Consider the following 26,125-nt stretch of genomic DNA (forward strand, 5'->3'; position numbering starts at 1 on the left):
GCTGGCGCCGTGCACAGTCCGAAGGACATCACCTTGAACTTGTACAGCCCATCCGGCGTGACGAGAGCTGTCTTCTCTCGGTTCGGTTCGTCGACTTCGATCTGCCAGTAGACGCTCTTCAGGTCCATCGATGAGAAGAATCGGCAGTGGCGCAGCCAGTCTAGCGTGTCGTCGATGCGGGGGAGCGGATAGACGTCTTTCTTCGTCACCGCGTTCAGCTGCAGGCAGTCCACGCAGAACCTAAGCGTTCCGTCCTTCATCTTAACCAGTACGACTGGAGAGGCCCACGGATTGCTTGAAGGTTGGATTATGTCGTCGTTCAGCATCTCTTGTACTTGCTCTTGGATCACCTCCCTTTCTTTAACGGAAACTCTGTAAGGCGATCGATGCACGGGCCACGCGTCGTCCTCGGTAACGATGCGGTGCTTCGCAAGGGTGGTTTGGCAGACCTTCGATGACGTCGCAAAGCAATCGCGGTATTCGGCGAGGAGGTTAAGCAGCTGCCGCCGTTTCGGGCCCGGAAGCTTATGGTCAATGTCGAGCTGCGTTGGCGACGTACTGTTTTGCTGAGGTGGCGAGGATTCGTCAGTAATGGGGGTGATAGCGGCGGAGTTTCGAAGTTCTTCGACCTGGCCCACAGCTGCACCTTTTGTGAGGTGTTCTGCTTCATTTCGGAAGTTCGTAACGAGGACCAAAATGCGGCTATCGTGAAGTTCAGCAACTGCTCTTGCGACGCCTATTCCTCTTCCCAGAAGCAACTGGAGGCTTCCTTCGAGCAGAACTTCGCCGGAGAAAGCTTCGGTGATCCCGACGGGTACGAAAACACTCGACCGCGGCGGTAAGTTCACGTGGCTGGCGAGGATTCGGACCGCATATGACGTCGCTTTGAGTTCCTCCGGTGGTGAAACAGGTTTTCGTAGCGTCAACCGGTTTGCTCCGAGGTCGATGGCGGCGCCATGCTTGCAGAGGAAGTCCATTCCGAGGGTAACGTCCCTCGAACAGTCTTGCAGAACGACAAACTTCACAGGGCACGTCTCACCGTTAATCTCGACGCGAGCAGTGCATCGCCCGACTGGTGTGATGAGGTGCCCACCGGCGGTTCATATTTGAGAGCCTTCCTTTTTTTTGTATTTGAGGGCCTTTCCACGGCGTTGTCTCTGTGGGCGGGGCCATCGATGCCCACTGCCTGGCATTGGTCACTGGGATGGGAGAGAGGGAAAGGGCCCCGTATTTGAGGGCCTTCCCACGGCGTTGTCTCTTTTCGCAGGCGACGATAGAGCCTCCCACTCAAGACTGAGCAGTCTGCTCCGGTGTCCACGAGGGCCGATGCGTCGTGAGTAGTAGAAAACATGTACCAGTTTGCACAGCGACCAATCACAGCGCAGGAGGGCGGGCCAAACCCGATCCGAGCGATCACAGCACAGGAGGGCGGGGCCAAACCCAATCCAACTAATCACAGCGCACTAGGGCGGGGCCCTTTCTCTCTCTCCCATTTCAGTGACCAATGCCACGCAGTGGGCATCGATGGCCCCGCCCACAGGGCATTTGCCAGTGACCAATCAGAGCTCAGCGAGGTCCCGCCCTCGAGTCACGTGCTCGGTATATGTGTGAAGTCACGTGCGCCGCCGTGCGCGTAGCGTGTCAGGCGCGTGCCACTTACCATGACCTCGAACCGCAGACCTTAGACCTCAAACCTCAAACCACAAGCGGGGTTGACCAGGTGTTGACAGCTGCGGTCATCATCTGATAACAACCACGTGATGCCACAAGGTCCGAGCTTCGTTCGACAGAGGGCGCCATAGGACTTGAATTGCGGCGCTCAGAGCGTCTCACGTGTGATGTCAAAGGGTTCGAGCTGCGTCCGACAGAGGGCGCTCACGTGATGTCACACACAGGTCACACATAGAGTTCCTGTATAGGCTCCTTGCACTGACGTCACATCGCATACTTTTGAACACGAAGTAAAAGGAGGAGAGGGAAACTGCTTTTGAAAGAATTTTGAGTGACAGGTTAATCTCCTATAATCTTCTGGGGGGAGAATAGCGACGCCTGTACAAATCCGGGAGGCACAAAGGAGGATCCTGATAAGAGGGGAGCTCCTTCTTTCCCTTTTCTCTGGAGGGCATCGGAAATGACGTCATGTGCAAGGAGCCTATAGGCTCCCTACGGGAGCCAGAGTTGCGCGTTTGTTTTCCCCGCTCCGCCATGCCGCTATTCGCCGAGATCCATCACGTGAGGAGCAAAGCATCCGGTGGCGTGCAAGAAAGCCACCTTTACGGTCGCTCCGCCGACGCTTCTCTTTCCCCAGCGTATGTTTCCCTGCTTTCCGCCTCCTTTTCCTCCTCTCCTGTTTTCCATGCGCGGCGGCGCGCGCGGCGCCGCTATTCGCCAAATTTAGTCACGTAAGGAGCAAAGCATCCAGCTCATGCGGGAAAGCCAGCGCTACGGCCACGCGCCGAGGCTGAATGCGCAACTCTGCTACCGTAGGAACTCTGCTATCGTAGGATACAGGAACTCTAGTCACACAGGGTTCGTGCTGCATTCAACAGAGGGCGCTCCGCTCCGGTCACATGACAGTCACGTGTTTTGAATTTGAATCGCTGCGCTGTAAATGCCTCTTTTATTCGATAAAAAAAGGCTGCGCGGCCGGCTGGGAATCTAACTCGCTGCTTCGTGCAGAGCAGCCCGACACTCCACCCCCTGAGCTACGAGCACATTGCTTTCGAGACCGCTTAAGTCGTCTTAGTTGTTCGTGTGTGTGCAATTCAGATCACGTGATGTCCCGCGCGCTACTTGGCTTTTGTAATGCGGTTAAAAAACCGGATGCGTCATTGCCGCAGGTCATGTGACCATGGTCGTGTGACGTTGCTCGTCTTCCTATCACGTGATTTTGCGCGCGCGCGATTCAAATGGTGCTCGCGGACTCGTCACCTCGGGAATGGCTTTCGTAATCTGGGTGAAAAAAAAAAAAAAAATTAAACGCGTCATTGCTCCAAGGCATGTGACGAAGCCTCTCTACAATTCCGTCATGCAGGAAGCAGTCTAGACAGGTTTTGATATGTTTCGAGAACTCGGAATGTTATTTTTTTTTTTATATGCAAATGAAATACATTGTTTCGACGCGCCGATCGTTCGCTTTTGTTTATTCAGCTGTCGCACTCGGGCTCGGAACGTCACCTGTACGCCGGAGGTCGATCTGACAATATGCTCGTGCGTGAACGTCTCGATGGCTGCGAAGAATACACTCGATGGAGCAATGTCGAAGCCTGCGCTGCACAACGAAAAGCAAACAACAACTTCTTTGTGTCGGCGTTCGATCTGCTGGTGGACCTCGTCATTTTTGGCAAGTTCGTTCCATATGAAGTGGACCCCGTTGTGTTCAGGATAATAGCCTACGTCTACGAGAGCTACAAGGGGCGGGACAAGGAGTGGGAATCGCACGAGCAGCCCTTTGTGCTCTTAGCCCATTGGTCGGGAGACGACGGACCTGGTGGAATTCATCGCGGATACGCTGAAGACCATCAAACGCGCGATACAATATAAGCACCACATCGAAGCCACCTACATCCATTGCCTGGCCACCAACGTTCTTCGATATCGCCTCATCACCGTGAATACCGTAGACTCATGGAAATAAAATAACTAACCCTAAGATGACTGCGTGTCTCTCTTCTGTGGTTGGTCGCCTTGCTAAAGACTGGACCCTGTGAAGCAGTCCGGTCAGTCTGATATCGACCTACGTACAGATCGGTCGCGAAGAAGCGAAATGAGGGGTGAGTTTTACGTGAATCTGTTCTCAAATGCCTCGTCGGACATTTTTCATGACAATAGTTTGAGCAAGTTCAAAGTACAATTGTCCCAACCTATTATATTAAATGAACCGTACGAGGTGGCCCTAGAAGAACTGAATTTTCCATTTAGCATTAAGAACGTGATGAGCCCATCTAACGAGCTGTACTTGGTCAGGCCTACGGATGCCGGGAAAGTGGAAGGCACCAAACAGCTCCGAATACAGCCAAAGCGAGGCTTTATCGCGCTGGTGAAAAGCGCCCTGCGAGAACTCTTTGGTCCCAAGACGAGCTTCGAGCGAAGAGGAAAATGTTACTCTATAAACTTCCAGAGAAACAAAGCAACTGCGCATGTCCCCTACATTGTCGAAAAAACTCGGATTTGCAGAGATCATTTTTGGAACAGGTCAGCCCGTCGAAGGCAGCCCCGTGGAGGAAGATACATTCGATCGGGAGGTCGAGGTAGAGCTGACGAGGTTAAAGCACCTTATGACTCAGGACCAAATTGAGATCCTCGAGGGCTTCTACGAATCGCCAGAAGACCTCATTAACGCGATAAACATCGCCTACCAGTCTCATCTTAAGCTCAATTCCACGAAAACATTGCTTCGTTATAATTCATTCATACATCAAAGTCGTAGAGTTACAGTTGCACCACAGCGGGTATATCTTAATCAATGCTCACTTATCCCATATGCTTGGCTTTTGCCAGAAAGCGTGTACACTTCCTTCTCGGTGGCAGACCGTGATGTCATATTATTTCCCAGCAATTACATTTTTACCTAATGCAATATCATAGAAGCGGAGCACGTCGGCGACGTGAAAGCCCCTCTCTTGAGAGTCGTCCCATTCGTAGTGTCAAAACGAAACGAAATGATATCGTATTCTTTCAATCTACCCCGGTATAAGAAGGTGATCGTAAAAGAAGTCAGCACCATTTGTCTCGAGCTTGTTGGCGAGAGTGGAAGCTACATCCCAATTCTGGACGGATCGGGTCGCGTTGCAGCCACTCTTCATTTTAGAAAATGCACGTGAAGTCCCCACCGTGTTGTTTAGAACATTTCTCGGTTTCCGGAGAAAGACCCCTCACGCATTTTGTGTCCGGGCCCCTGTTCCAAGTTGGGAGCGGACTACTGTCGGACATTTATCAGAGGCTATCGCCAGTGTTTACAAACTGAGTGGCCCCTTACCTGGGTCGAAAATTAGTGTCCACGGGTAAAGATACCGCAGAGCGAATGAGACAGGGTTGCTCGCTGAAGGACGCCGTAAAGAGGGGAATTGGCCGCACCTATCGAAATATCAGAGACGAATTTCTCCAAAAGCTGCAGTCTGGCGGAGGGCATAAAAAAAAAAGCGGCCAGCCAGTGCTGTTCAGTTTCTGGACGACAAAAGAAACGAAAGGTCGTGCATGACTTTTTCGATACCTAAAACAAAAAAAAATGACGGGCGATATTTTTACCCTGCACGAGCGTTCCTGTATGCACCAGCGGAGAGCTCGATCTGTTCTCTCTTCCGCCTACGTCTTTTGCTTTGGAAAGGTCCGGATATATCGAATTCCTTCCGGTTGCAACGACAACACCCACTTCCGTCTTAGAATTTCACGTTTCGTCTCTAGGACCTCACTTTTACGATCTGAAATCAAGCTTCCTGCACATCCAGTCAAAAATCGTGTGAGCCAATGGCGATCCCGCGAGCACCACCGCGACGGACGGAACTGTCACGCACGATAAGGTCATACCGGTTCAGGGATTTGGAAGCTCCCTTTTTTTTCAATACTTACACGTGTATCTGAATGAGACTTTGGTGAGCCAGTACGAGAATTATGCATGCTTATCGTTCCTACCTCGATATTCTCCTGCACGCAAACCAGACGAGTAAGGATCACTCTCTTTCTGCGATGTTGTACGAAAAAGACCCGGTAAATACGTCCGAAAAGCTCGACCTTCCCGCCGATGCTAAGGGCCTTATGGCACGTTTCAAAAGACCCGAAGTAAGTACGCTCTGTGATTTGTTTTGTCCTCTTATGAGTGACATATGTCACCAGGAGAGGCTTCTCTTGAACGGGGTGGATATTCGCATCGCGCTGCGGCAAAATACCGAAGATTTCAGGCTCTTGGACGCTTCGACGGTTTTCCAGAAACACGTCGTCCAACTTCCTCGCATTGTGCTCTACATTCGACTCGTGCAAGTGGCCCCGACGGTGCTTGTGGGCATCGAAAGACGTCTGCAGTGCTCTCCCGCGACTTGTGTATTACGTGGGGTGGAGATCAAGACCAGAACCGTTTCTCCCGGTGTGTCGCACATTGTCCTCGACGATCTGTATCCGCATCGAGTGCCGTCAAAGCTCCTCGTCGCTTTCGTGAAGAGCGAGGCGTTTCAGGGAAGTCGCGAGCACGACCCATTCAAGCTCGAACACTTCAACCTGAAAACGGCGGTCCTGGACGTGGGTGGCTGCCAGCAGACGGAGCAGTTTGATTTTGCTCAAGATCTGTACATGAAGGCCTATATGAGCTTCCAACACCGCCTCAATCGAAGAGACGTCCCCTTCTCTAAAGGTGCCTTCTCAAAAGACTCATTTCTGCTCTACTACATTTTGACTCCGGACAGGGAAGAGCAGAGTCTTTGTCCAATCTCCACGGCGAACGTGAGACTCACCTTGACCTTCAAGCAAGATCTAACTAAAGCCATAACCATTCTCTTTATGTCAGAAACGCCTCGTGTCCTGGAAATTGACAAGGAGAGAAACGTCAAGCTTGCCGCTTGAAATGGAAGAACACGAATTTTACTCAATGTTCGCGGGAAATCATTGCACTCGTCCCTGGTTTCGTGGAATGTTCGCGTGCGACGAGATTGGTCAAGAGACAGCGTCACCCGGTCTTTACGTAGTGAACACGGCACCGAGATCTTCGTTCGGTGAACACTGGGTTCTTTTCTACGTATGCCCAAAGGACAAGGCAATTAGTTATTTTGACAATTTCGGAATGATTCCGATTCACGGGGAATTTTACGACTTTATCGGAGGCGCAGCGGCTTTCTTCTACTCCATGAGAAAAATTCAAGGGACTCTGTCGCACGCGTGCGGACTTTACTGTCTATACGTGGGTGCGCGCCTGTGTTGCGGTGTACCGCTCCGCAAATGCATCCAAGCTTTCTCGTCGAGCGACTACCGACGGAACGACACACACATTTCCATACTCGTGCGCAAGCGATTTTCTTCTCCCGCTTTAAAGCTCTCGTGCTGCTCCGCCTTGTAAGCTGATTTTTGAAAAGAAGGCAAACAAAAAAAACACGACACTGAAAAACAAAAGCGAACGAGCGGATTGTCAACACAACGTATTTAGTTTGCATATAAAAAAATCACACTCCGAGCTCTCGAGACACGTCCAAACATGTCTAGACTTGTTCCTGTTAGGTACGTACTTGTATCGCGCGGTCAGCTCCGAGCCTGGAGAGCATCCGCTTTTTCTTTTTATCGGTTATCCTTCGTTAGGTAAACATTGTGGTTTGGGTATACGTTCGGGCGTCGTTATAAACCGCACTGTTGCGACGCGTGTGAGCATTTATCGTAAAGCAAAAGCCGCGCGAGTCTCCCGCCGCGCGGGAATGTGCTTCGCGCGGGGGTCCATATCAGAAGAGCGAATGACATTTTAGCGAAAGGCGACATTTGAGCGAATGGTCGTTTTAGCGAATAACGGGGGCGCGCGTTAACCCATCCGTCGCGCTGCGCTTTACGCCGCTTCGCGGCGACAGTCTACGGCAACTATTACAAAAATATGAACTCGCTTGGCCCACCCGAAAACGCCGCTTCGCGGCGTCTGACTATTCGCTAAAGTGTCGTTCGATGAAACGTGGGCGTTCGCTAAAACGTCATTCGATCAAGTGAGTGCCTCCCTTCGCGCGGGTACTTAGAAACGTGTCTGCGATGCCTTCTTTTTACTCGTCTACGAGCGTAGCATGCATGGTCATGTCTTCGGGCCTGGACAAATTTCGTTTCCAAACGCCGGCGTCAGTCACGATGATTGGATCCTCTAAATCGGGCAAAAGTACGTATATTCGCAAATTGTTGAGATTTAGAAGAGAAATGTTCGACAAAGTGTTTCACGTCGTCTACTACATCTACGTGTTTCCCCAGAGCTGGTTTTCGGAGGCGAGCGGGGTCATTTTCACCAAGGAGATCCCGCAAAATTTAGACCCCGAAAGAGACTCGCTTATCATATTCGACGACTTTCTCGCAAGTCGAACGAAGCTCAAATACATTTGTGAATGTTTTATAGGAGCTGCTCATCACTATAATGCTTCGGTCATTTTCATTACGCAGAACATGTTCCTCCAAGACGCGTATTTTAGAACAATAAGCCTAAATTCTTCGGCCTTAATTATATTCCGCTCAGTTAGGATTGCCGATCAGCTCCAAGTGCTATCCCGACAGCTCTTTGGGGGTAGCACGGGGCAGGTTCTACCGCGTATATATTCGGACGCGTTTAAAACGCCGTTCAGTTACATTCTGATCGCCTTATCGCAAACTTGTCCCGATGATTTCCGTGTGAGAACAAAAATCTTGCCGGACGAGGGTCGGAAAGTCGTGTACGACACGTCCGCCTCCTAATGAACCGCATCACCAAGCACGCAAGATTCTTGCACCTGTGGTCGGAAGCCAAATCGTGTAGCCAAAGGGAATCACTACTACGTCCCTCCAAGGAGGAACATTTTAAAATAATTAGGGAAATTTGTTTAAACCTGTGCGCCGGAAACCTCCCTCTCTCCGCGGATATAAGAAAAAAAAGTGAAGAGATTTGCACCCGTCATACGGTCGCTGGGAAATCGAAAAGAAACTCACAAGGACGTAAGAAAGACGCTGGTATTGAAGGGAGGTTTCCTACCCCTGATCCTGCCTGCTCTTTTAGGCCTCATATCAACGATCGGGGGAAGAGCCATCGCAAAGGCTATCGGAGTCTGAGAAGCATGAAAAAGTACCATATCGTCCCTTACACAGAGAACATTCCCGAGATTCTGCAAGAAGACGACGAACCGGACGACATCAAGCTGAAGAAAATAATTCAAACGCCACACAAAATGTTACGTCCGTACACGTCGAATGAGAGTAGCGCACACATCGACGAGGTTAAAGCGACACCCATTAGCACGGAAGAACGGACAACGCAGACGAGCGAGAAACCGCGTAGGGACGACCCTTCCGTCATAGTCAATTACTTGAGCAAAACCTACCGGCAAAAGGGTCGATCGCTTCTGGCTCTACTGAGGCCGGTGCTCACCTGGGACCCGCAAACCTTGGAAATTTCGATCGACGAAAAACCTCTACAGAGATCCAACATTGTGGACCTGGTTTCCTATTTAGTTTCACGCTCAAAGAAATTGCCAGTTCCCGCTCATTTCGATCGCGTCACGAGGTTATTGGTCAAAGAGAACCTGCCAGTGACCATCGTGAATCACGATCGCTTTAAAAGAAGGACCCTCAAAGCACGGGGGACCATTCGTCGAGGTGCGTCTTCTTCTTCGGTCACTTCGCCGAAGCGCCTTCGTACCGCTTCCCCGGAGCAGCGGAGTGCGGGATCACCGACCCCATCGCCGACCGAACCGGCTCCTGTTGATCCCGTTTCTACCGCACCACCTCGTGCCTCGCAGCGCCTGGTCAAGAGCCCATGGAAGAAATTCTAGAAAAGGATTACTTTAACGACGAGGAAATTCTTTCCGCTTTTCACCCACGACACCGAGCGAAGGTCGAGACGCTTCTCGACGCGATTTCCTCGGTAATTGCCTACACCCCCGAGGGAACGCTGGTGGTTCACGGAGAGCCGCTCGAGGGATCCAGCATTGTAGAGCTTCTGCACTACAAGGTGAACAACAGGCAGCCTCCCTGGATGAGAGGCGCAGTTTCCTCTCTCATCAATTGTCACCTGAACCTGACAAAATTTCGAGCTCGACACTACCAACCAACAAAGCGGTGCGCCCAGAAAGCATGTCTTCGTCACAAAAGAAGGGGAGCAAAGCCGTCTACTACAAAGGAAGTCATCCAGCCTCTTTCGGTGGAATCAACTGGCTCGCACGACATACGGGACGAAGAACGGCGGAAAAGTTTCTAGAAGGATCGGACGCATACACGCTGTTCAGGGAAACCAAGCGCCCTCGCGTTTACCGCAAAACGCTATCTTTGGGACTGCGAGACGTCTATCAGGCTGACCTAGTGGAAATTCAAAAAATTACCAAATACAACTATTGAAATCGATATATTCTGTTTGTGATTGATACGTTCTCACGATTTCTCACCGTCGTCCCCATAGCTCGAAAGACGGGCGAGGAAGCTGTCAGGGCGTTGAAAATTGTCTTTCGAAAAATGGGGAAAAGCAAGCGTTTATGTACGGATCGTGGTCCTGAATTTTACGGAAGATTGGTCCTCTTGTTTCTGGAGAAAAAACGACATTAAATTGTATTCCGCGAATTCGGAGCAAAAGGTTTCGATAGTGGGACGTGTACAACGCACCATAGTGAGTCGGGTTTACATGTACTTTGAGTATGCACGAACCAAACGATTAATTGAAATCCTCCCGGAAATCGTCAAATCTTATACTTTTAGCCACCACAGGACACTGAACGCTAGGCCGGTCGACGTTACCCCACAGAACCAGACCAAATTTTTCTTTCACTTGTTCCACGATCCCTGTCGGGTGAAAATAACTAAATTTTGCGTGGGTGAGCATGTGCGCATCCCCAAAGATCGTCACGTTCTCTTGAAGAAGTACAAGCAGTCGTTCACGGACGAGGTGTTTATCGTGGATCGAATTCGATTAGGTGTGCCCAATAGCTACCACCTAGTCGGTATGGTGAGAAAAGAGCCCGTTCTCGGCTCTTTTTACGAGGCAGAACTGCAGCGCGTTTCCATGGCCGAAAACAAGACCTGGATCGTGGAGAAGATTTTGAGACGCCGACGTGCGACCCATCTGCAATACCTCGTAAAATGGAGGGGATACAGCACCTCGCACAACAGTTTGGTTGATGCGAAGGATTTTGAGCAATAAAAGAGATGAAGAAAAAAAAAAAGTTCGCGTCCTTTACCCGATGCGTCGAGCGACTGCGTGGGCTCTGTGTGCACACAGATCACGCGAAACACACACACACGCATAATCAGTTTTATCATTTTTTATCCAAACTTTTGACAGCAGCAATATAGCTTCAAGACCGAGATTTATTCCATACAATGAGGCTTTCCTTCCTCCGATCAGTCGCCGAATTTGATAGATGTTCAGAGGACATCTTCGAAGGTATATGGACTCGCTGATGATGCAGCTGTTTTCACACTCGAGATCATATTTCCGGGAAGCAAGAACGTCCAGCTTATTGAGACAGTGCTTCAGCGCCTTAGTCTGATTCCTGTCCAAATTTACACCGGCTCTTTTCGGATAGCCCTTTTTTGTCCATACACGTATTGCTAGCACGGATGCAGGACACTGATGTACTTTGATCTCCTCTTTCAGACTCATCTCGAGCGTGCAATTTCCGTGCAGGCTCGCGTGCGATATGCTGACGGCGATGGTGATCACGCAGACAATTAGAAAGGAGGCCATGATGAATGCAAGAAGAGACTTGACGGACGCGAGCGTCACCGCCATAATGACGGTGCGCCGTCGTCATATACTACATATATATAGGGCATTGCGTAAACATGCCACAGTTATGTAGTAATGTTTGAGGCGCCACGAGGCTACGAGCCCGCGGTGAGTGTCCATCATATGACTAGAGTTCCTGTATAGGCTCCCTACGGGAGCCAGAGTTGCGCATTTGTTTTTCCCGCGCCGCCACGCCGCTATTCGCCGAGATCCATCACGTGAGGAGCAAAGCATCCGTTGGCGTGCAAGAAAGCCACCTTTACGGTCGCTCCGCCGACGTTTCTCTTGCCCCGGCGTATGTTTCCCTGTTTTCCGCCTCCTTTTCCTCCTCTCCTGTTTTTCGTGCGCGGCGGCGTGCGCGGCGCCGCTATTCGCGAAATTTAGTCACGTGAGGAGCAAAGCGTCCTTCTCGTGCGGGAAAGCCGGCGCTACGGCCACCCGCCGAGGCTGAATGCGCAAATCTGCTACCGTAGGTAGCTATACAGGAACTCTACATGTGACCGGAGCACAGCGCCCTCTTTCGGATGCAGCACAAACCCTGTGCGACATCACGTGAGCGCCCTCTGTCGGACGCAGCTCGAACCCGGAAAAATCAGGTGCTTGTTATGATGAATTGCACGCACACAAACTCGCACACCCACGAACAACTAAGACGAGTTAAGCGGTCTGGGACGCAATGTACTCGTAGCTAAGGGTGTAGAGTGCCGGGCTGGTGTGCAGGAAGTAGCGAGTTCGATCCCAGCCACCGCTGAGCCTTTTTTATCGAATAGAAGGGGCATTTACCGCCCAGCGATTCAAATTCAAAACACGTGACCGTCATGTAATTGGAGCGCAGCGCCCTCTGTCGGACGCAGCTCGAACCCTGTGACATCACACGTGAGACTAGGGTGGCTAGAGTGTGAGACGCCCTGAGCGCCGCAATTCAAGTCCTATAGCACCCTCTGTCGGACGAAGCTCGGACCCTGTGACATCACGTGGTTGTTATCAGATGATGACCACAGCTGTCAACACCTGGTCAACGACGCTTGTTGTTTGATGTCTGAGGTTTGAGTTTTGAGGTCTGATTTTTGAGGTACGTGACCTCATACCTGTACCGCGTACCTCGGGGGGCGGGACCCGGGCGAGCTCCGATTGGTCACTGGCCAAAGCCCATGCCCTGTCATTGGTCCCTGGAATGGGAGAAAGGGAAGAGGCCCCGCCCTGCGGCTCTGTGATTGGTCGGGCTGTTCTTGGGGCTTTGATAGACAGGTGGCCAGAATTTGTTTAGTTCCTGTTCAATTGTGTATCATATAACACTTCTGTTTTGGTTTGTCGGGACGCTGGAAGGTCTTAGGTTTTGCAAGCACATGTTCCGAAGACGTGACCGGAGAAGTTCCCCTGTGATGTTCCCAGAAGACGGAAAGTATCAATCGTAATCGTCGTGTGTGCTTTGTAAGCGAAGGGAGCTACAGGGTCCACGAGTGCGCGAATACAAGCCAAGGTTCGCGACAGCGCGGCGTTGACTTCGGCGATCTCGTTCTGTTTGATGCAACACGGCGATGCGAAAAAGAGCTGAAACGTTCGTCGTGTGTGGTGCGGTGCTATGTAGTCCGGGTCTGTTTGAACCGCGCTTTTAACACGGAGCGCAAAATGTTTTTTGCGGGGGGAGGTTCAACGGCTACAGTCTTGTCGTCATCACGCTGATCCGGTCCAGTTGGTCCGGGAGGACGCAGAGAGCGTTTTTAAAAGTAAATCTTCTTTCGTTCCGTTTCAAACTGTGGAAGTGTCCCGACACATACCCCCCGCAGGGGGCACCTGTGAAAGCAGGTGTTTGGAGAGTGGCGTCTCCACGGACCCCGAGCCATGCGGGTTCGCCCGCCCACGTCTGACTGTGCATGGCTTTCCCGTGTCTGGGGAAAAGGGCATCCTGGTGGTTTAGCAGAGCCCGGGATAGGTTTGGACTCTTCGGGGCCCCCCGGGCGAGGCAATACACCACTTCGGCCCCCGCGTCTCATAGACAGGAGTCCTGGTAAAGCCCGGCCAGGATGATTCAGTCTAGTCGCCACTCTTTTTACTATCCCCTCCCTTCTTTCACCTTTGTCTTCTCCTTCTTTTCACTCTTCCCCCTTCTCTTCTTTCCTTTTCAACTTTTTTGGTGACGAGGGCTAACCTTGGGTGGTGACAAATACTCTCGTCCAGATCCACACTTGGTTATAGTTTCTGGGTAGCGCTAATAGAGTGATGCTTCCAGCAAAGCCATATTTGTTACGGGTGTTACCTATTCCCTCGTTGGGCTCCGTGGTGGGCGGCGCGCCACAGATTCCGAAAACCTTTTGCCTTTTTATGGCGCCCCTCTCTTCTCAACCCCGAGCACAGCGACCCCCCAAAAGGGTTCGCCCCGCTCCCCCTACTTTCGAAAAAGCTAATGAACCAGAAAAATATCCTCGAATTCTTGTAGTTCACTCTACAAGTGACACTGCGCATTTGTCAAAAGTTTCTCCCTTTGTCATTGCAAAGCATCTAGAACAAGTGGTTGGAAAATGTTATAAGGCAAAGAAGCTTGTTGGAGACCTCCTTGTTGAGGTAGAAAATAAGCCACAGAGCACAGCACTCTTGAAGATGACAAGCCTGGGAGACTACCCGGTTACTGTCACCCCCACCGTACCCTGAATACTGTTCGCGGTGTCATCTCAGAAGATGACCTTCTCGAATGCAGTGAAGACGAGATTCTCGAAGGTTTGCGCAAGAGTGCCGTTGTTGCCATTAGACGGACAATTTTAAAACGTGATGGACAAGAAAAACCAACCCGACATCTCATACTCACTTTTGAACTCCATGCTCTCCCGCCCACCGTGAAGGCAGGATACTTGAGCTGCGGAGTCCGCCCTTTCATTCCAAATCCTCAGCAGTGTTTCCGTTGCCAACGTTTTGGGCATGGTTCCCGAAACTGCCGCGGCCGAGAAACGTGTGGAAAGTGCGGTGGTACTGACCATGTAGCGGACATCTGTGAAAATGAACCGAAATGTGTAAACTGTAGCGGAGCTCACCCTGCTTTCTTTCGCTCTTGCTCAAAATGGAAACAGGAAAAAGATGTCTTGACTTTCAAAGTGAAACATAACCTGAGCTACCAAGCAGCCAAAGAACAGCTTGCCTTTCAGGCAAGGGGTTCTTATGCCCAGGCAGTGTTGAGGGGACCCCCACTGTCTACGGCATCTGTGAAGACACAGACCTCCCCGGAGGACCTGTCCTCTCCACAGGGGTCCCCTTCCGAACTTTTGAAGGTGACGAACACTCAGTCACCTTCATGTTCTAAGGGTGCTGTACCCTCCAAGGAGGGTAACACCCCCTCCAAGGTACCAGGGGTGCCATCAGCGGCCCTAGCTGGTCCTTCTGGCAGGGGTCGAGGGCTTCCTCCTTGTGCTTCTTGCAGCAACCAGAAGCCCAGGCGTACAGAACAACCTCCACCGCCTAAGGGCCCAACGCTCTCGCCGGATGAAAAAATGGACGAGAGCCTACCGCTCTCTGAGTACGACCAGTCTCTTCCCGAAACAGAATCTCTTCCTCTGGTCTCCTCTGAGGTTGTAAGACGACCGAATGACACTGCTAAGCAAAAAACAATCCCACGTGTTGAGGCACCAAAAGCCCCGTAAATTTGTGTCTTAGCCTACTCTGGTATGTATATATATATATATATATATCGATCTGACTCCCTTTTCGAATACCAATTTCTCTTTTTCTTCAATGGAACTATAGAGGTCTCCTCCCTAATTATGACGATGTGAGCCAGCTACTAGACGATCATGACCCCATTGCATTTTGCTTGCAAGAAACACATCTAAAAGCGAGCCAAACTAATATATTAAAGTACTTTCAGGTATTTCGCAAGGACCGGATACAAGCAGTTCATTCATCTGGAGGCATTGCAGTTGTAGTGTAACGCTCAACTCCATGTAGCGAAGTGACTCTGCAGACTTCGCTGGAGGCTGTGGCAGCCCGCATTTTGTTAGATCGTATAACTACAGTTTGTTCTTCATATATACCCACCAGTTATCAACTAAAGATTGAAGAGCTTGAAGACCTCGTTAGTCAGCTTCCACCTCCTTTTTTTTTACTTTTGCGAGACTTCAATGCACACGATCCTCTGTGGGGAGTGGCAGACAAGATCCCAGAGGGGCTCTCATTGAACGCTTCCTTCTTTCCTCGGGATTGTGCCTTCTTAACACAATTGAAGCTACCTATTTTAGTTCTACCACTTATACTTTTACTTCTATAGACTTATTCATTTGTTACTCATTGCTTTCATGGAAGGTCATCCCAAATCCATATGGAAGTGACCACTTTCCACTAATTTTAGAGTTGAACCATTCTCACGTCACTCTTCACCGCGTTCACCTGGGTGGAAGTTTGAAAAAGCTGACTGGGCACGTTTCAAGCAATCATCTCTTTTAGCTGTTTCATCTCTACATCAACTCTCTATCGACGAAGCAACAGACCATCTCCCCGCAGGGGGCACCTGTGAAAGCAGGTGTTTGGAGAGTGGCGTCTCCACGGACCCCGAGCCCCGCAGGGGGCACCTGCGCCTTAGGTGCTTGGTGCTTGGTGAGTAGCGTCACCACGGACCCCAGCCACATTGGCTACATAACGGACCCTGAGTAACAAGTGGGTAAGACCCACCCACGTCTGGCTGTGCGTGGCTGTCCCGTGTCTGGGGAAAAGGGCATCCTGGTGGTTGAGCCAAGCCCGGGGTAGGTTTGGACCCTTCGGGGCCCCCCGGGCGAGGCAATACACCACTTTGGCCCCTGCTTCTCATAGATGGGAGTCCTGGTAAGGCCCGGCCAGGATGATTCAGTCTAGTCGCCACATCTTCTACTATCCCCTCTCTACTTTCACCCTTGTCTTCCCCTCCTTTTCACTCTTCTCATTTCTCTTCTTTCCTTTTTCAACTTCTTTGGCGGCAAGGGCTAACCTTGGGTGGCGACAGACCCCTTGTCCAGAACCACACTTGGGTATAGTTCCTGGGCAGTGCTAATAGCATAACGTTTTCAGCAAAGCCCTTTTTGTTATGGTGCGTTATCTATTCCCTTGTTGGGCTCCGTGGTGGGCGGCACACCACAGGTTCCGAACAAACTTCGCCTCTTATGGCAACCCCCCAAACCAAAACCCCCAGTTCTGGACGTGCCGCTAAGAGGCATCGTCCCGAACGAACAGTCATAGTGAAAGATAAAGAAGATGAAACTTTTTCAAGATTTATGGTGATCCACTCCGAGGTCCCTGACAATCCTCTATCAAAGATGTCACCGTTCCTTGTAGCAAAAGTTCTCGACAGTCAAATAGGTGGTGATTACAAAGCGAAGAAACTGCATTCTGGTGACCTGCTTGTTGAAGTTGCAAAAAAGTCCCAGAGCATTACTCTTCTAAAATTGACATCTCTAGGTGGCATACAGGTAACAGTGAGCACACACAGAACCCTCAACACCATTCGAGGGGTGATTTCAGAAGATGATCTACTTTCCAGCAGTGAAGACGAGATCTTGGAAGGCCTGCGGGCATCTCGAGTAGTGGCGGTCAAACGCATTATGATGAGGCGTGATGGTGCAGAGGTGAAAACTAAGCACCTTATCCTGACGTTTGAACGTCACACGCTTCCTGCACTCGTCAAAGCTGGCTACCTGAACTGCCGTGTCAGACCGTACGTCCCGAACCCACAGCGATGCTTCCGTTGCCAGCGTTTTGGTCACGGATCGCGAAGCTGTCGGGGGAGGGAGACGTGTGCAAAGTGTGGGAGCCACGACCATGTGGCCGACATCTGTGAAGGTTCAGTTGCCTGTGCTAACTGCAGGGGTCCTCACCCTGCTTACTCTCGGTCCTGCCCGCTGTGGCGACAAGAAAAGGAAATACTTGCCTTACGAGCCAAAGAGAACTTATCGCACCCTGAAGCAAAACAAAGGTTTCCTTTCATTTCCAAAGGTACCTACTCCGACGCGGTGCGCAGGGGCCCTGCACCGCGTATGGAATCCAGGGCCACTCAGTTCTCTCTTGAGGACTTGGCAGGCCCCTTTCAGGCCCCGAAACAATCTGCGGGGAAGCAGGGTGCCCCAGGTAATGCTGGGAGCACACAGACTCCCCAGTCGATTCAGGCACGAGCTCCGGCTGACCGGCAGCCTCGTGCCAGTGGCTCTTCTCAAGATGGAGAGCGAGGCCGTCGTTCCAATTCCTCAAAGGCGGCCCGCCTTGTTGGGGAGCAACAGGGCCCACCTGCTGCTCCATCAACGTCAAAAGACGTTGAAATCGTGAATGTAGGAGGGTCTCGGCCTGGTACGTCGAAGACTTCTTCGGCGGGATCTGGCCGTGGCCGGAAACTCGTGGCTCAGGTCTCCGACCACGTCGGAACTGGCAAACCTGCATCCAAGGTCAAGGATGCAGTGGGAACTGTTGACATTGCCGACTCTTCAGGTCCCCCCTCGGATCAGGAGGACATGGAATGGCAAACCGCTAAATCAAAACAAAAAGGAAAAAAGCCGGTGGTTCCTCCTTAGGGTGTAGCAAATGTAGAACTGCTTTAATCCATTTATGAAATCTTTCATCCTTTAAAATGGGCTCTGTAATTCTTCAGTGGAACTGCCGAGGCTTATTCACTAACCTTACAGATGTTGAGTTCCTTTTAGAAGAGTATAAGGCATCTGCCTTATGCTTGCAGGAAACACACTTGAATACATCTCACACTAACTTTCTGAGACGCTACAGTGTGTTTCGTAAAGACCGCCCTAGCACGTAAATTTCTTGTGGCGGCGTTGCGGTGGTGCTTCCAAAACATATTCCGTGTGCAGAGGTTCCGGTTCAGACGCCACTCGAAGCTATCGCTGTTCGTCTCTTGTTGCATAAAGCCATAACTGTATGTTCAGTGTATTTTCCACCTTCTCTTTCTTTGAAGCGACAAGATCTCGACTCTCTTTTAAGCCAGCTTCCAAAGCCCTTTCTTTTACTCGGTGATTTTAACGCACATAGTACCCTCTGGGGAAGTGATCATACAGATACACGTGGAAAGATAATCGAATCCATATTATTTTCACAGTCATTATGCATTTTTAATACTGGCCATCCTACATATTTTAGTCCTTCATCCTTGTCATCTACATGCATTGATCTTTCTATTGGCAGTGCAAATCTGCTACCCGATTTTTCATGGACTGTTGATCAGAATCCCCATGGAAGTGACCACTTCCCTATTATTTTAAAATGTAACGACACTCCGCAGTCTTTACCTACGCGCCATCCACGCTGGAAGTTTGAAAAAGCAGACTGGAGCATTTTTAAGCAGTCGTCACTCCTGGCCTGTTCTCGCCTCGATCAGCTTTCGATTGATGAGCTCAACCATCTTTTAACATCCCATATTCTCACTGCAGCATCACTCTCAATCCCTCGATCATCTGGACAGCTCCCTAGACGACCGAAGCCATGGTGGAATGAAGACTCTAAAGAGAGTCGCAGACAGCAAAACAAAGCTTGGAGTGTTCTAAGACGTTATCCAACTCGGGACAACCTGATATCTTTCCGAAAAATGAAAGCTCGTGCTAGGTACATTCGTCGCAAAGCGAAACGCGAGAGCTGGCAAAAATATGCGTCCTCTATCAATAGCAGTACTTCTCCCAAGGAAGTATGGGACAGGATTCATAAAGTAAATGGCTCATATCATGCTTTCACTATTCCACTTCTTTCCAGAAATGGAAAATGTCCAAGCAATCCTGAAGAGCAGGGCAACATCCTGGGCAAGCATTTTGAATTCATTTCCAGCTCGCAGCATTACTCGCCTGCTTTTCTACAACATAAAAAGAAAGCTGAAAGTATGGTACTGAAAACATCCTGTGGTGAACGCGAAGCTTATAATGCCCCCTTTACCTTACACGAACTGAACATAGTGCTCCAAAATTCTAAGTCATCGGCTCCTGGTCCAGATGGTATTCATTACTGCATGCTTCAACATCTCCATCCTGCCACACTTGATATTGTTTTATACCCTTTTAATCGTATTTGGTTCGAGGGCTACTTTCCATTGGACTGGAGAATGGCAACAGTCATACCCATACTCAAGCCCGGTAAGGAGCCATCCTGTGCGGCTAGTTATAGGCCTATCGCTTTGACTAGCTGCTTTGGAAAGACTCTTGAACGAATAATTAATAGAAGACTGATGCATTTTCTTGAAGTAAACAAACATCTAGATGTGAACCAGTGCGGCTATCGTTCGTCTCGGTCCACTCTTGACCATTTAGTACGGCTGGAGACAGTGGTGCGTGAGGCCTTCGTTCATAGGCAACATTGCCTATCTGTATTTTTCGACCTCGAAAAAGCCTATGATACAGCCTGGCGTTTTGGTACACTGAGGGACTTGTATGATATGGGTATCCGTGGTCGAATGCTTCGTACCATTGAGAGCTACCTCAGCACGCGCACCTTTCGTGTTCAGATAGGAACAACTTTATCTAAAGTGTTTGTCCAGGAAAACGGCGTTCCTCAGGGAGGCGTTCTTAGTGTCACTTTGTTTATTGTCAAAATGAACTCCCTTGCATTGGCTATCCCCCCATCGGTGCAATATTCACTTTATGTAGACGACCTTCAGATCTCTGTGTCGTCTTGCAATCTGTCACTGTGTGAGCGACGAATTCAGCTAACCATCAATAAGCTATCAACCTGGGCCAATCAAAATGGGTTTAAGTTCTCCTCAGATAAAACAGTTTGTATGTGCTTTTCTCGGAAACGCGGACTACTTCCAGAACCTGTTCTTGCACTAAACAACTCCACAATTTCTGTGAAGCGTGAGTACAAGTTTCTGGGTCTTACATTTGACAGCAAACTAACCTTTGGTGCCCATATTAAGAATCTAAGATTAAAAGCTTACAAATCACTTAATATTCTTAAAGTCCTGTCCCACAGATCCTGGGGCTCTGACCGGACGTGCCTTTTGAGGATATATCGCTCGATAGTGCGATCACGACTGGACTATGGCAGCATTGTTTACGGTTCAGCTAGGCCTTCCATTCTAAAAATGCTCGACCCTATCCATCATCTTGGGTTGCGGTTGGCGACGGGCGCCTTTCGCACGTCTCCTGTGCCAAGTCTGTATGCAGAGGCCAACGAGCTGTCTCTTGAGAAGAGAAGATTTTCACTGGGCTTTATGTATTCCCTGAGAGTCAGGTCCATCTCTGATCACCCTGCGCGAATGGCTGTGGAAGACATGCGCTCTGAAAGAGTGTTTCAAAACAAAGCCACATCTGTGCCTCCCTTCTCTCTGAGATTGAAAAGTGCAAGTGAGAACATGGGACTCGATTGGAGGCCCCCGGTAGTGCAGTCTACCCTTGCAGGAACACCTTGGGAGCACCCTGTCATTAAGTGTGACCTTTCCCTTACACGATACAATAAAGCTGATACTCCCAATGGTGTGTTTCTTCAGGAATTCTTAGCACTGCAAAGTCAGTATTCCGAATATGTAAGCTTCTACACATATGGTACGAAGACAGAATATGCTGTTGGGTGTTCCATGATTGGCCCGACAGTCCAACTTGTTAGGCGAATCAACTTCTCTGCTTCTATTTTTACAGCAGAGCTCTATGGTCTGCTTCTTACCATAGGCTTCATACTTGATAAAAAACTCTCTCGCTCCATCGTATACACTGACTCCCTCAGTGCATTGCATGCACTGTCTTCATTAACACCCCTCAAGCACTTCTTGCTCCTTGAACTGCGAAATAAGGTTGTTGCTGCCTCAAGACAAGGATACGAAATTATTTTTTGCTGGATTCCCAGCCATGTGGGCATTCCAGGAAATGAGGCCGCAGATCGTGCAGCAAGTACTTGCGTAAAGCGAACCATTGACCTCGAGAACATTCCTTATGCAGACTACAAAGGCCTTCTCAGGCGTCACGTTAAGTGCAAATGGCAGGCTGAATGGGATCAAGAAATCGGCAACAAGTTGCACATGATCAAACCTCTTTTGAGCGAATGGCAGAGTGCACGCCACCAGGAACGCTTTTTTGAGGTTGTCCTTTGCCGGCTCAGGATTGGTCACACTCATCTGACTCATGGCTACCTCCTTCGTGGGGAAGATGCCCCCACTTGTGAGCAGTGTGACAATGCCTTAAGCATCCTACATATTCTAGTTGGATGTCCTGCTTATCACGAAGAACGTCTTTTGTATTTTTCGCAACTGTATCAAGAACAATTCCCAATACACCCAGCTCTGCTCTTAAGTGATAATTCACTTGTGACACACACTAATGTTTTCAAATTCTTAGATAGTATCGGCCTTCTACACCGATTGTAGCTGTCTTAACCTACTGATCATGCCCATCATCCTTTTACCTTTTGGTACCCCATTACCATCTTTTATCTAATCACTGGCTACTAAAGCCTCTTTTTTCTCTCTAAACCTTTCCAGCAATAGTCTTGTTTTTGGCGCTCTATGGCCTTAGTAGCTTTTGCGCCATTAACACCAAATCAACCAACCAACCAACCAACAGACCATCTCACAAAGCACATCCTGGAAGCTGCAATGATTGCCATACCGATGCCCTCCACCCATCTTACTAAAATGCCAAAGCCGTGGTGGAATGAAGACTGCCGAGAGGCTAAAAAGAAACAAAACAAAGCGTGGGGATTTTTTAGGCGATATCCTACACCGAGCAACCTTATTTTTTTCAAAAGAATGAGGGCACAGGCAATGTACATCCGAAGGCACGCTAAGCGGCGAAGCTTTAGCGGATATGCTTCCTCTATTAATAGCAGTGCATCCCTGAAAGAAATTTGGGACCGAGTGCATAAAATCGATGGTTCTTACCGGGCATTTTCTGTCCCACTTTTAAGTCGAAATGGAATATGCCCTGCGAGTCTGAAAGAGCAGGCAGACATCCTAGGGGAACACTTCGAATTTGTATCAAGCTCCGAGCATTATACTCGAAATTTCCAGCGACACAAGTTGGAGGCCGAAAAAAAGACCGTGACCACTTTCGGGGATCTGAGAGAACCATATAATGCGCCATTCACACTACACGAACTTCAGTCGGCTCTTTCATCCAAGCAGTCTGCACCTGGACCAGATGGGATTCATTATAAAATGCTCGAGCATCTTCATCCGTCCACCCTGGAACTTATTTTGTACCTTTTTAATAGGGTCTGGTTCAAGGGTCACTTTCCATCCTCTTGGAAGGTTGCTATTATTGTACCAGTGCTAAAGCCAGGCAAGGATCCCTCATGTTCATCTAGGTTTAGACGCATAGCTTTAACTAGCTGTATTTCAAAGACTATGGAGCGAATGATTAATAAGAGACTTATGTTTTACTTGGAGAGAAACAATCTACCTGATAAGTACCAGTGCGGTTTCCGTTCAGCTCGGTCCACAGTCGATCATCTAGTTCGTTTTGAGACCGCTGTGCGGGAGGCATTTGTGAACAGGCAACACTGCCTTTCTGTTTTCTTTGATTTAGAGACAGCTTATGACACGGTTTGGCGTTTTGGCATACTGCAAGACTTATTCAGTTTCGGTGCTCAAAGTCGCATGCTAGCTGCCATCCAAAGTTACTTGGAGCACCGTACCTTTCGTCTGAAGCTGGGAACAACACTTTCAAGAGAGTTCGTATACAGAAAAATGGAGTCCCCCAGGGAGGTGTGCTCAGTATCACCCTTTCATCGTTAAGTTAAATTCAATTACTCGTGTAATACCACCTTCAGTACAATATTATTTTTATATTGACGACTTGCAGATCTCCGTCTCGTCCTGTAACTTGTCGATTTGTGAACGTCGGATTCAACTTACGGTTAATAACTTGATCAAATGGGCTGATACAAATGGTTTTAGATTTTCACCCGAAAAAACCGCCTCTGTTTGTTTTTCTCGTCGGCGTGGAATTTGCCATGATCCTTCTTTAAGTATGTATGGTACTCCAATTTCCATAAAAAGTGAACACAAGTTTCTGGGTCTCATATTTGATTCAAAACTCAAGTTTATTCCACATATTAAGAGTGTTAAACTGAAATGTCTGAAATCACTCAACGTTCTTAAAGTTTTATCGCATGTGGCATCGGGCTCGGACCGACTGTGTCTATTACGCATCTATCGCCCTGTCGTTCGTTCCCGGCTTGACTATGGGTGCATAGTGTATGGTTCAGCCCGGGCATCGGCTTTGAAGATGTTCGACCCCATTCACCATCAATGGTTGCGTTTAGCTACTGGTGCGTTCCGCACCTCCCCAGTACCTAGTCTGTACGTAGAAGCTAATGAACCTTGGAGTATAGAAGGTTCGCACTGGGTTTCATGTACTCCATCAGGGTCCGCTCGGTCCCCGAGCACCCTGCCCGAGATAACATAGAAAACATTCGGTTCCAGAGAACATTTCAAAACAAGCCCTCCATAGTTCCTCCTTTTAAATCAGAAATTGTAGTTCAGCAGAGTCTGTTTGGGATGGATGCAACGGCTCCAGTAGTCCAATACCCTCCACATATTGCTCCATGGGACTACAGCAACATTCACTGCGACTTCACACTAACGAAACATACTAAAAAAGATGCTCCAAAGGAAGTCATGAAGCAGGATTTTTTGGAACTTCAATGTAAATATCAAGAGTATACAAGTTTCTATACGGACGGGACAAAGGATGACTCCACTGTGGGATGCGCTATGATCGGACCATCCGTTAAGCGAGTAAGGAGAATAAACTCAAACGCCACCATACTCACGGCAGAGCTCTATGGTCTGATACAGGCGGTCGACTACATAACCAAGAAAAAGATTTCTCGCTCAGTAGTATTCACCGACTCTTTGAGTTCTTTAAAAGCAATTTTATCGCTGGAACGGGTCACAAACCCGCTTCTTTCTGAATTGCAGAGTAAGATTATTCTAGCCGGAAACAGCAACATTCGCATAACTTTATGCTGGGTGCCACTGCCTAGCCATCCCGGGAAATGAAGCGGCTGATTCTGCAGCACGTTCTGCTAACAAGAAACAAGTAGGCTTGCGTAAAATACCTTATAAAAACTATCACACGTCTCTAAAACGATGCATTCGCTCAAAGTGGCAACTTCAGTGGAATACTGAAATGTACAACAAATTACATGCAGTAAAACCTTACATAAGTAAATGGGAGAGTGCCCGGCATCGGGAGCGCTTCTACGAAGTAATCCTGTGTCGGTTACGAATTGGTCATACACGTCTCACACATGGGCACCTTTTGAGTGGGGAGGATGCTCCAGTATGTGAACACTGTAACATAACTTTAAGCGTTTTACACATTCTAATTGAATGTCACACATATGAGCAATCAGAAACACTTCGCACAACTATATAGAGAACATGTCCCACTGCACCTTGTCCTGCTTCTAGGTGATGAACCAATTATTTCATATGATTGCTTATTTAAGTTTCTCCTTGATATCGGCCTTATACACCGACTGTGATTTTATTTTCCATTCCAAGCTCATAACCATACCTTTTACACTTATACAAATTGCATGTCTATAGTTTTATCACATCACCAGCTACTATACCTCTTTCTTCTCTCTAACCCTCTACTGCAATAGTTCAGACTCTTGGCGCATTATAGCCTTAGATGCTGATGTGCCATAAGCCCCCAATCAACCAACCGACACATACCGTGTGTAAGAAGCAGCGGGCGTTTTCAAAAAAAAATACGTCGTTTTAATTGAATAATGGACTCCGGATTGTTGTCTTAAATCTGTCGTTTTTATGCTTCGTGTTGGTCTGCGTTTGCACAGCGACGCACACCGCTCGAGTAGATGATTCGGTCCTGCAACGAGTTTGTTGCGCCAATCATGCGGCGTGAATAAATTAATGCAAGGTTTTTTACCTGCCCACAGCTGCATGTACTGAGACCATTTTTTACGTAGTGAACGTAGTGCTTTTTCTTTATTTTGAGAAGAGGCGTTGGTGCATTTATTATGGTACAAACACGTGAGAGTTGAGAAAATGGAGAGCGAGCAAGCTTTCCCAACTTTGTCTCTTTCTCTCTGGCACTGCCCTGTTTCAGTTTCAGTAGGCATATCTACTAGCAGGTAGAAACTGCTCTAAAGCAGGTAAAAAACGGGAAGCTTAGGACGGTGCGGACTCCGTGTTTCGCGCTTTTCGTAAGGTGACAGGGTAAATGTTTTTGTGAGATATGCGGAATATGCAAGCGATTTTGCTATGCCCGTCGTTTGCGTCTCTCCAGCAAAACGAATCAGATGATCTACTACAAAGGCGCAATCACAAGCCAAGATTTAAGATAGCAGTCGTTTGCTTCGGTGATCCGTGTCGCTGTATTTTCCCTGCTCTCTGCAACACCGTGTCATGACGAAGAGCTGGAACGGTCACGGTTTCTGCTGGCCCAAGCGCACAGAGTGCGCTTGGGCCAGCACAAACCGTGACCGTGATCCGAAAACGTGACCAACCGTGGGCTGTTGATGCTCAAGCCTTTCATCCGCGGCTTGTCGCCAGCTCATCCTGCTGCTCAACCGTGAGTAAGCGGCGAAAGTAACCTCGGAAGTGAATGTAAATCCTCGTTCATTCAGTTATCCGGTGTCAAAGTATGGAAGATGTCCAACGTGTACTGAGGGCGGGAACTACGAGCGTTTTGCCTTGCTTTTATAACTGAAACCAGACCAACGAGATAACTGCCTTGCGTACTCAAAAATGATGGAAGCAATAAGTTTCAACAGGTCGAGTACGTCACCGGGGATGTAGGCGAGACGGTGCAC

The sequence above is a fragment of the Ixodes scapularis genome, unplaced genomic scaffold, assembly GCF_016920785.2.
Source record: "Ixodes scapularis isolate PalLabHiFi unplaced genomic scaffold, ASM1692078v2 PGA_scaffold10__122_contigs__length_95168666, whole genome shotgun sequence".
Lineage (NCBI taxonomy): Eukaryota > Metazoa > Arthropoda > Arachnida > Ixodida > Ixodidae > Ixodes > Ixodes scapularis.